The sequence below is a fragment of the Oryctolagus cuniculus genome, chromosome 4, assembly GCF_051225735.1.
Source record: "Oryctolagus cuniculus isolate XC-2025 breed Fujian yellow rabbit chromosome 4, ASM5122573v1, whole genome shotgun sequence".
Taxonomy (NCBI): Eukaryota; Metazoa; Chordata; class Mammalia; order Lagomorpha; family Leporidae; genus Oryctolagus; species Oryctolagus cuniculus.
Window position 1 is genome coordinate 102823455 of NC_142870.1, and position 10545 is coordinate 102833999.

General features: G+C 43.4%; 1 long non-coding RNA gene across 1 annotated transcript; it reads right to left on the reverse strand.

The window, feature by feature from the left end:
• Nucleotides 1-1142: 1142 nt before the first annotated feature.
• Nucleotides 1143-5411, reverse strand: LOC138849334 (uncharacterized). Its single transcript, XR_011388049.1, has 2 exons — nucleotides 5243-5411; nucleotides 1143-1482 (listed from the first exon to the last, which is right to left on the reverse strand). It is a non-coding gene; the product is annotated as an uncharacterized LOC138849334 (long non-coding RNA).
• Between the last annotated feature and the right edge of the window lie 5134 nt (nucleotides 5412-10545).

Genomic DNA, 10545 nt, shown 5'->3' on the forward strand with positions numbered 1-10545 from the left:
GGGTGCTTCCTCCCGGTCTCCCATGTGGGTGCAGGGACCCAAGGACTTGGGCCATCCTCTGCTGCCCTCCCAGGCCACAACAGAGAGCTGGACTGGAAGAGGAGCAACCAGGACAGAACCCGGGGTGCTGGCCCCGCAGGCGGAGGATTAGCCAAGTGAGCCATGGCTAACAACCATGGATGCTCTAAAGACCTTTGGAAGGAGACTCCAATGATATTTCAGAACAATGGCTTAGAACTTTAGGTATTCTTGTTAATTAGCTTGGATTTTTTCCTTGCTTGGGGTTTTAGGGTGGGCTGTCTACCATAGGATCTGAGCAGATTCGCCCTCTGTCCTGGGCGCTGGGTTTCATTGTATTTCACTCATGTCCGCCCCACTGTGCACTCCTTGCACATTCTGCTTTGTTTCTTCCACTTCTATTTTGGTGACAAGTGTTTATGGAGGTCCCAATTCTTCATGTGTTCAAGAGAACATCCCCTCCTACTTTTCTTTTTTTCATTTTCAAAATAAATACATAATCTGTATGATCATTTTATATTATGCTACATTTCTGTGGAAGCTATAATTTAATTTTTTATGCTCACATGCAAATAAGTATTATCCAATAATAAAAAAATGGTAGAGGTGCTTGAATCAAAAGCTCTGATAATTATACAATCTTTAAATTAATTAATGAGCCAAAGGCAGCTAAACATTAGCATTTAGAAAGATCTCTACTGCATTAGCTGCTAATGAGTTCATTGAGATCCATCATGCAACCCGTTTTGGAAAGCATGGGCCATATTTAATTGTATTCAATCAAATCTAATGTTGAAATTATGAACACAAGGCATTGTTGAGTGTGAAATTACCATGGAATTTTAATTATTAAGCACATTTCTTGTTGGTACTCCTAGATGAATGGCAATTTGATGAGAAAGAAGGTAATCTGTATGCTGCAGAAGGAATTCCAAGGTGTACTGAAGTCAGTTTACTCAGACACACACGACTACGTTCCTTTTTCTCAGCTGCTGTAGAGGTGTACTCTACTCAACAACAGTGCACTCTATGACTTTGTTTCTCTTCTTGTCTCTGATTTTTTTTTTTTTTTAGAGAACATAGAAAATTTTAAAAGCAGGTTATGTGAACAATTTATAAAGAACTTTTTTTTAAAAGATTTATTTATTTGAAAGTCAAAGTTACAGAGAGAGAGGTGAGGCAGAGAGAGAGAGAGAGGTCTTCCATCTGCTGGTTCACTCCCCAGTTGGCTGCAATGCCTGGAGCTGCGCCGATCCCAAGCCAGGAACCAGGAGCCAGGAGCTTTCTTCTGGGTCTCCCAAGCGGGTGCAGGGGCCCAAGGACTCGGGCCATCTTCTACTACTTTCCCAGGCCATAACAGAGAGCTGGATCAGAAGTTGAGCACCCGGGCCTTGAACTGGCACACATATGGGATGCCAGCACTGCAGGTGGTGGCTTTACCTGCTATGCCACAGTGCTGGGCCCCTGTAAAGAATGTTTTAATTGAAACATAATAATACTGAAATACTGTCAGTCACTAGCCACATCCGAAAGTTAACCACTATCTTTACTTCTAACCGTGTTTAAGACTTTTGTCTGTTTTTGTACTTTATACAATTGGAGTCAGATGGTATATGTTCTTTTGTATAGTTGTTTCTGCTCAAATTTATGTCCATCAGACTTATTCATATTATTGCAAGTCATAGACTGTCTATTATGGGTGTGTAATATTCCTTTGAGTTAACAGCCTATGCTTTGTCTATCCATTTTACTTTGAAGAGCATCTGATTAATTTCTACTTTTCTGGCTATTAGGCATTACACTACTTTAGAACATGTTTTGTGGACTTTTTATCTTTAATTATTATAAAATATATGTAAAACTTTCTATCTTAACAAAACATTTTTTAGAAACAACATTTATTCATTTGAGTGGTACAGATAGACACAGAAATACATATATATATATATATATATATAGAGAGAGAGAGAGAGAGAGAGAGAGAAAACCTCGCCTCCCCTGGTTCATTCCCTAAATTCCTGCAATGGCTGGGCTGGGCCTGGGCTGGGTCAGGGCGAAAACGAATAGCCAGAATTCAATCTGGGTCACCCACGTGGCTGGCAGGAACCTGACTACTTGAACCATCATCTGCTCCTCCTGTGGCTTTCTGTCTCCATGCAGTTGGCTACTCTGGGTACTCGTCCAAGTAGCGCCATAGAGTATATGTCTCTTTTGTGATTGCCCTATTGCTCTCAGCATAGGGTGTTCAAGGTTTATCTACAGTAGTTTATATCAGAAGTTTCTTCCTCTTTAAGGTTGAATAACATTCCATTTTATTTATGTCAATGATTATAGCACATGTTTTTGATGAACATTTTAACACATTCTAATGAGTCATAGAATAGTAAAGTTTTGACTTTAGAAGATTTTGTCCATTTGTTTTCTATAGTGGTTGTACCAAATTTATATTCTCATCAGATACATGTGAACTACATACATTTTAATGTAGTAAATGCCAGTTATAAGATTGTGTTGGGTATCTACCTGGTTTCAGTACACACACTGTCAGTTACGGCGACAGCTTCTGCAGTAGATACAACACTAACAGTTCCATGTGGCTGTCCCCAACAAGGCAGTCTTGTCTCTGAGAAGCGACTCAAAGGTTCTGAACTCCTTTCCTCCATTTTGTGGCTCTGCCACGTTCAGCTGTGATTAGCACACCTCCAGAAGAGAGTGCAGAGAAGCCAGTGCCATTGTTTTCAACCACTTCAGCCCGCAAGAGACACTTCTCTTTTCTACTCATGTTTCTTTAGTAGAACAAGTTTCATGGCTCTGCACCTTGGAAAAGGTGGGCAGTGCTGTGGTTTGAATGTGTCTCCCAAAATCCAAGTGTTGAAACTGAATCCCCAGAGCAAGAGTGTTGACAGGGGGGACCTTGGAGAGGTGATATTTGTCCCCTATTATTTCTTCCAGGATCTTGGTAGATCACTGATACACTCCTGGCATTCAAGGTTGGAAAGTCAAGGCCATTTGTGTCTTAGCCACGAATGACATCTGTATGTCAAACCTGAGACACACACTCAAATCTCATCAATCCAGGTAATAAAAAGGAGATAGGTGTTGGGCTCCGGCATGAGTTACTGCTTCTGCGGTCATAATGATTGCATTTTATAAGATAAAGGAGAATGCAGTTTATTACACAAGGCAATAACCCAAGAAAGCAAAGTAGTAAAATCTCCATCCAAGGTGACCAGGAGAAGGATGTCTGGCTTAGAGTTTGGAGTATCTACAAATCTCCCATCTCTCTGTTCTGTAACCAGAGTGACCTGTGTGCATTACCTATTGCAGCAGCTTCCTTTTTATCTGCTTCCTGAAAGGTGTCCATGTTTTTCAGTTGTATTATGACGCTGTTTTCATGGAATGAATTTTGAGGCTTTAAAAACGAAACAAGGCCAGAGTTGCAGTGTGGCTCTTAGAGCTGTAGACAGAGGGGTGCTATTGGGTGGGGGAGGATTGAAAACTCAGAAAATACAAATAGCTTCAGGTATTGAATGGAAGCATGTACAGTACCCATGGGCTGCACATGCCTGCACTCGGCCCTTTAGTCCTCCCAGGAAGCTAACCTGCCCACAGTCACGGAGCTGGCAGGAGAAGGAGCCCCAGTACGAACTGCTTTTGTCTGCCTCCTGATCACAGGTTGCAGAGTCAAGAGCAAAGAGGACTTCGTAGAGAGAGGTGCCTGGAGAAACCTTGGAGTCGATTATGGAGCCTGGGTCACCCTCGTGCCGTGGCCTCGGCGTTAGTTCAATCTGCAGTGCCTTCACCGGGGAGGGCTCACTGCTGTTTACGGCCATCGCGACGACCTTTCCTGCTGGTAGTCATGGCTCTTTTAAAGATAAACACAAGCTAGAAAGCAATCACTGTTCCCCTGGGTGTTCCTGTCTAAACACACTTTTTATTTTCCACTGCTTCCTACATGTGGTTCTGCGCGCGAGAGAAGACAGCCAAGACTTTCTTTGGGCTTCACATGTGCAAAGGCAATAGGCAACGAAGGGTGCATGCTCTTAGTTTTCACAGGATAGAAGCTTATGTTGCAGAACGTCAGCATAAACCCACCGTGAAGCAGGCGTGGGTCCTGCAAGGGAGGAATGGTGGTGATGTGAGGGGGCTACTCCTGCAGGCTCTTGTTCTGGGGAGTGTGCAGGGCGGCGGGTTCCCAACTTGCTGAAAGTATTGGCCGTGGACCACGGCTGCTGAGAGAAGATACAACCACTTGGGGAACTTGTGGCTTTTATAGAAAAGTGCTGTTATGTTTGTGTACCGCATGTGGGGTTGCCTCAGAATGATCCTTTAGTTACCCGTGAGAGAAGGGAATTCATTTTGTAGTAAAAGGAAGTTTCATTTGTAACTCAGTCATAAGGAAACTGGCGAAATAGTAAACTGTAACCATGGTAGGAATTTCTGTTTCTTTGACAAGCCTTACTTTGCTTCTCAATGTATTGGCCACTATTTGGTCTCTGCCAAACAGTTCTACCAATTTAGGGAATATTTACATTTTGCAGTTCCTTCCCATCTGTTTTCAATCTCACCCTGAGTACTCTATTTGGCCACTTGCATAGCACATATAAAGTAATTAGAATCATTTTCCTAGAGGTGGTAGTTAAAACAGGTTAATTGCAAAACCAAATTGATCCTCTCCATCCCCCCAAAATTACAAAGAATATATGACAGGAGAGCATTCTCTCTCATTTACGTGATGAGTCACGGAACAAGGCTCCATCTTGTGACCCCGCCATCTGTTAAACTGCAATGTCCAACATAGGAGCTACATTTACATTTAAATAGTATTCAACAAAATTAAAAACTTCCTCTCTCAACTCTGCTTGCCTTATTTCCAGCGCTTATCCATGGCTGGTGGATACCACGTGAGACAGGGAAGATGTAAAGTTTGTCCATGATCTCAGAGAGTTCACTGGGCAGTCTGTCTTCTTCGGCCATCTGGATGGTGGGGAAGAGGGTGCAGAGGCCCAGCCCTCCTAAAAACCCTGGCCTGGCCTGGCACGCATCACTTCTGCTCCCAACTGCTCAGTAGAAAGAAGTCTTGTTTCCAAAGCAGCCTGGGATACTAGTAGGACCACATCTCCCTGGCAAGGCACTCTCTCATGTTTTGGAGTCTGTCCCTTCCTCCGTGGGTTCATCTGTCTTTGATCTCCTGGCTTGTTGGAGAGAACACTGATAATCTCACCTGTCTCCAGTGAGCCTGTTGTTGACACCACGGCAGTCACGGGAGGCTCTTCAGCTGCTCTTCCTGGCGCTTGGTGTCCAGTGCACCGAGTGTCTGACTCGTCAGCTGCTCCAGTGTGGAAGGCACAGAGCTGGGAGGAACTCTGTGTACTGGCTGGCAACAAAATTGCTACAGAGCTGCTGAAACTGTTGAAATATTCAGGGTCTTCTGCTACCCCGCCCTCCCCAGTCTGCCTCCCAGGGGCCATATTCTTTCCATTATCTCCTTACCATTCCCATGTCTGTTTGAAGGATTCCCTGCCCACACCCTCATTCTCACACGTTTCTGCCAATGGTCCCCTTGCTACTCAAGGCTTTTTATGTGAGGCGGACTTCAAAGAACTCACTGAAATGGAATTAAAACTTAAGTTTATTATTTGGTGCCAAAAGATTTTGAAATTCATGCATACAAGGGGTCTTCAAAATTCTTATGGAAATGCATATTATGAAAACACCAAACAGGAATTTTAAAATTTTCTTGGACCAAGATAAGCATATTTTAAAGTCCATTTTCCAGGAATTTTTTTGAAAATTCCTAATAGATATTTTTAAAAACAGTTTGACATATGTGGTTTTCTTAGGGTCCAGGTTATTCAGAGTTACCCCAGGTTCATCACTACATAAATATTATGAGTGAAGTGCTAACATTAATAACATGTAACATGATTAAAAATCTATGCAGGTAATATTTCACATCCACTGACCAAGTGACTAAAGAAAATGAGCAGATGTTATCCAGATGAAAAAACTACACATTCTAAATAAGTGTTCCCTGTCTCCTGCAAGATAAAAATGCCATTTCCAGCCCGGCTAACCTAGTTTAGCTCTGTCTTTGTGGTCCCTGTGTTTTGAGGTCCTTAGAAGGAAGAGGTGAGCTGGTGTTTCCACCAAAAGAAGAAATTTGAGAACAACAAAAGCCGCAGACTTCTAGCCAGAGACTGGCTGCTGATTCAAAACCTTTGACTAAATGTCCATTTGAAAAAAAGAAATGTAAGCACCAGTTGCAATAAAAGTCCAGAGCAGTAAGTTTTTATCAGGTGGACTATTAACAGACTGGGACACTCCACTCGGAAAAGCCGCAGAAGGTGAGAACGGTGCTCAGTACTTTTAAGAAATCACTGTTTTTACCATTGTGACAGCAGGAATACATTTTCTTTCTTTCTTTTTTTAAAAAAATTATTTATTTATTTTAAAGGCAGAGTTACAGAGAGGCAAAGGCAGAGGAAGAGAGAGACAGAGAGAAAGAGAGAGAGAGAGAGAGGTCTTCCATTTGATGGTTCACTCCCCAGATGGCTGCAATGGCCAGAGCTGTGCTGATCTGAAGCCAGGAGTTTCTTCTAGCTCTCCTACGTGGGTGTAGGGGCCCAAGGACTTAGGCCATCTTCCACTGCATCCCCAGGCCATAGCAGAGAGTTGGATTGGAAGTAGAGCAGCCTGGACTCGAACCAGTGACCATATGGGATGCTGGCACTGCAGGTGGCAGCTTTACCCTCTATGCCACATACATTTTCTTTAGTATGAAAAAGTAAAATGTGAATAAAGAAGAGGTGAAGAGTCTGAGCTTTGATGTCAGACAAGTGAGTTAAATCCGTGCCTGGCCACTTACCAAAATGACATTGGGTAAGTATTTTAACCTCTCTAAACCTCAGGTTCCTCATTTGAAAAGAGGAAAAATAATAGTAGCTCTCTTGGGGGTTTCTGTGAATCCAAAATGAGGTCATTGTTTTAAAGTGCTTAACATGCGTAGCAAACACTCAATTAATGTCAGTTATCATTTTTATTACCATAATCCCACTACGTAGAGATCCTGCTGCTAACATTTTGATGTACAAGAGGGTCCTAATTATCTGAATATTTATTATCAGTCATCGCAATTACAAACTTGTCAAATATAGAAGCATGAAAGTAGTCACATATTAACTGACCAATTATTCACTATCCACTCTTAGACATCTTTCCCTGTGATTCCTCGTATCCAGCCCACCAAGTGCATTCAATGTTCCAGTGCAAATAAAAGGTAAAATAAGTGTAAACTGTGTCCTTGAAAATATGCAGGAGTTCATGTAAATGATGCTGGTAGACTCACCTCTGAGAAATGAGGATCAGCTGAGTTAGACCCAGTTCACAGTTGGATAACAGACAATCGGCTGTGATGGTGGCAGAATGGCTCTGAAAGAGAATGACTTTAGGACCAGCATCATAGGAGAGCTGATTAAGCCACCACTTGTGACACCTACATCCCGTATCAGAGCACTGAATCTATTCTGGGCTGCTCCACTTCTGATTCAGCTGCCTGCTAAAACACCTGGGAAAGCTGCAGAAGCTGGCCCAAGTGCTTGGGCCCTGCCTCCTACACGGGAGTCCTGGAGGGAATCCCAATGCCGCTATTGCAACCATCTGGGGAATGGACAAGAGGACGGAAGAGCTCTCTCTCCCTCTTCCTCTGTTAATCTACCTTTCAAATAAATAAAAATATTTTAAAAAGAATGATTTTAATATTAAAGGACTAGGAGAGACTCTTTTGAGAACGGATGAAGCTCTCATGTGTTTCTGCAAAGGGGATCTTTGTCACACGGTTTGGGCAGGAGACAGTTTTGCCAGATGCTTTTCCTAGGCAGAACCTGCTTCTTCCCTGCTGCTGCACGTTGCTCGCCTGGAGAATTCCAGAGTGCGACCGTTAGGGTGGCTTCTCTAACATAAGCAAACAAACAAAAATCCTGCAAATATTGCTCTCAAAGAGATCGAGGTCTACAGTGATGCCCTTTTCTCCCAACAGGGGCCTTAAATGAGAGAGAGGATTGCTGATACATAAGCTACTTAGAAAGATACCAGGTCTCTGACTTTTAGCAAGCTTCACTGAGGTTTTGGTAGTAGAACCGTTTTTGATAGTTTGTCCCATTGAGGGGCAGATGACAGCTGATTATGCTCCTCCCCCACAAGTGAAGCATCATGAAATTTGTAACCATCATGAACATTTTCTGGTAATTTTCAAATCTCCCTTCAGGGAGACCCAATGAAATTCACTTACAAACCACAGTTAGGAAACTCAGTTTTTAAAAAAATTATTTATTACCTATTTGAGAAGCAGAGTTATGGGGGGGAGGAGAGAGAGAGAGAGAGAGAGAGAAAGAGAGTCTTCCATCTGCTGGTTCACTCCCCAGATGGCCGCCACAGCTGAGGCTGGATCAGATTGAAGTCAGGAACCAGGAGCTTCATTCGAGTCTCCCAGGTGAACGCAGGAGCCCAAGCACTTGGGCCATCTTCTACTGCTTTCCCAGGCACATTAGCAGGGAGCTGGACTGCAAGTGGAGCACCCATATGGGATGCTGGCACCACAGGTGGTGGCTTAACCCACTGTGCCACAGCACCAGATCCAAGAAACTCAGTTTTAATTGTTACATTTCAATATCTGAAAATATTTATGAATTGCTAAACTTGGAATTGAGTAATCTTTGATTCAGCTAAGTATATATGGAACAATTGGCTTTTGCTTGCATCCACAGGGAAACTATTGGTCATAGCTTCTGGGTTTCAGCCAGACCAAGAGAACAAGCAGAGGATGAGGAGAGGATGTGATGAAGTGAAAAGACACTGTCCATTCATGTAGGCAGAGTTCCCCAAAATGTCATTGATAGAAGCCATTAGTAACGAGCCTGTAACATGGTAGGGTAAGGGACAGGGCCCAGGAAAATTCTCCATGTTCCTCAAGGTCAGGACTAGGGAAACAGCGTAGACAGGAAACATAGACTGGAGAAGAAGGAGCTTACGAGCTTCTTCCATATTCTCAGTTGAGGCCAGACTGGTCTCAAGGTTATGAGGAACTGACCTGATCCGGGAGTCTACTCCGTCAGCCCCATCTAGGCACCTGTGTGGTGACTGCCACTGTCATGAGCTTCTACCTTAAGTGCCCCTGAGTAAGTTAGCTGTGTGATCAAAGTCGTAACAGAATGAGGGGAATCCATGTGGGGAAAAGGTGAAGTTGCTTCTTAACAGGCCACCCGCCCCTGCATACACGTGTATGAGATTTAAGAATGATTTACGGGAGAAGCTCCTGGCTGGTGCTCATCCAGAATTCCTCTTCACTAGGATATATAGTGGAAGCCATCAGCCAGGTGACGTGGCTTATTTCTGCACAAGTTCTAGAAGGTGCAGTTTAGACTATAAATTCACCCATTCTAAAATGAATGGTCTGTTCTGTAGACAGTAGGTTCTCTTGGCCTGTTGCAGCCCTGAGCAGAAAATGAATTGGTATCCCATGGAAGAATCTTCCACGGGGCTTCCTTTCTCCTTTTGCGCTGCCTACTACTTACTTTTTCTTTCTCCTTTCCACTGTAATAACAAGAGTTAAAAGGATTCGGCTTGCTTCCTTGCCAGCACTTTGCTGTTTAGCTGTTTAATCTTCAGTACAAATGGATCCCACCTGCAGATGAACAGACACACCTGGCTTGGCTGAAATACGAAAGAGAGGAGCTGAGAGACAAGACAAGCATACGATTAAAAGCCAACACAAGACAGCACACGAGCAAATGCTCAATTATGTGATAAGTTAATATGAGCAGAGTTGTGCCAAAAGACTTTATAATGGAGGGAGATGCGTGTTGTTTAGAAGCCTGGTGATAATCACCTAAGCCTGAAGAACAGGCTGAGTGGGCGGTGAGACGGAGAAGGAGGGTTTGAGAGGGTGAGCAACATTCAAAGTAGAGGTGTCACATATTTCCAAGGAAGGCAGTGTGATGTCGAGCACAGTGCACAGGGCTTCTGATCCATTCACTGGACTAGTACTGAGAGCCTACTGTGTGCCAGGTCCTGTGCTAGGATCCAGATGCAGGACAGCGAGCTGAAGTCACTGCCACATACTGGCATAAGCAGCCTTGTGGGTGCACATTATTATCTTGTTCTCACGGAGGAAATGCCGCCACCTCTTTCCGTCTCAGACTCCAGTCCATATGTTCAATTACACTGATTCCTTTATAGTTCCACTAGGAGTTGAATACACCAGATAAGATAACTCAATCATTTAAAAAGCTATAAATTTGATGCCAGTTTTAGCTACCATGAACTAGTTGAGTAGATGTGTAATTTTTATTTTGAGTGGAAAAGGGATTATCCTGGCTTTCAAAATATGAATTCTTGGAAGAAAAGAAAGCTGTTTTCTGGTTGGTGAAGTCTATGAAGAGCAGACACTGAGTTAACCGGCTCCTCCTTCACCTAAAAGCTATATTCAGGAACACAGCTTTGGCCCGGGAATGATTCAAGGAGAGTGAG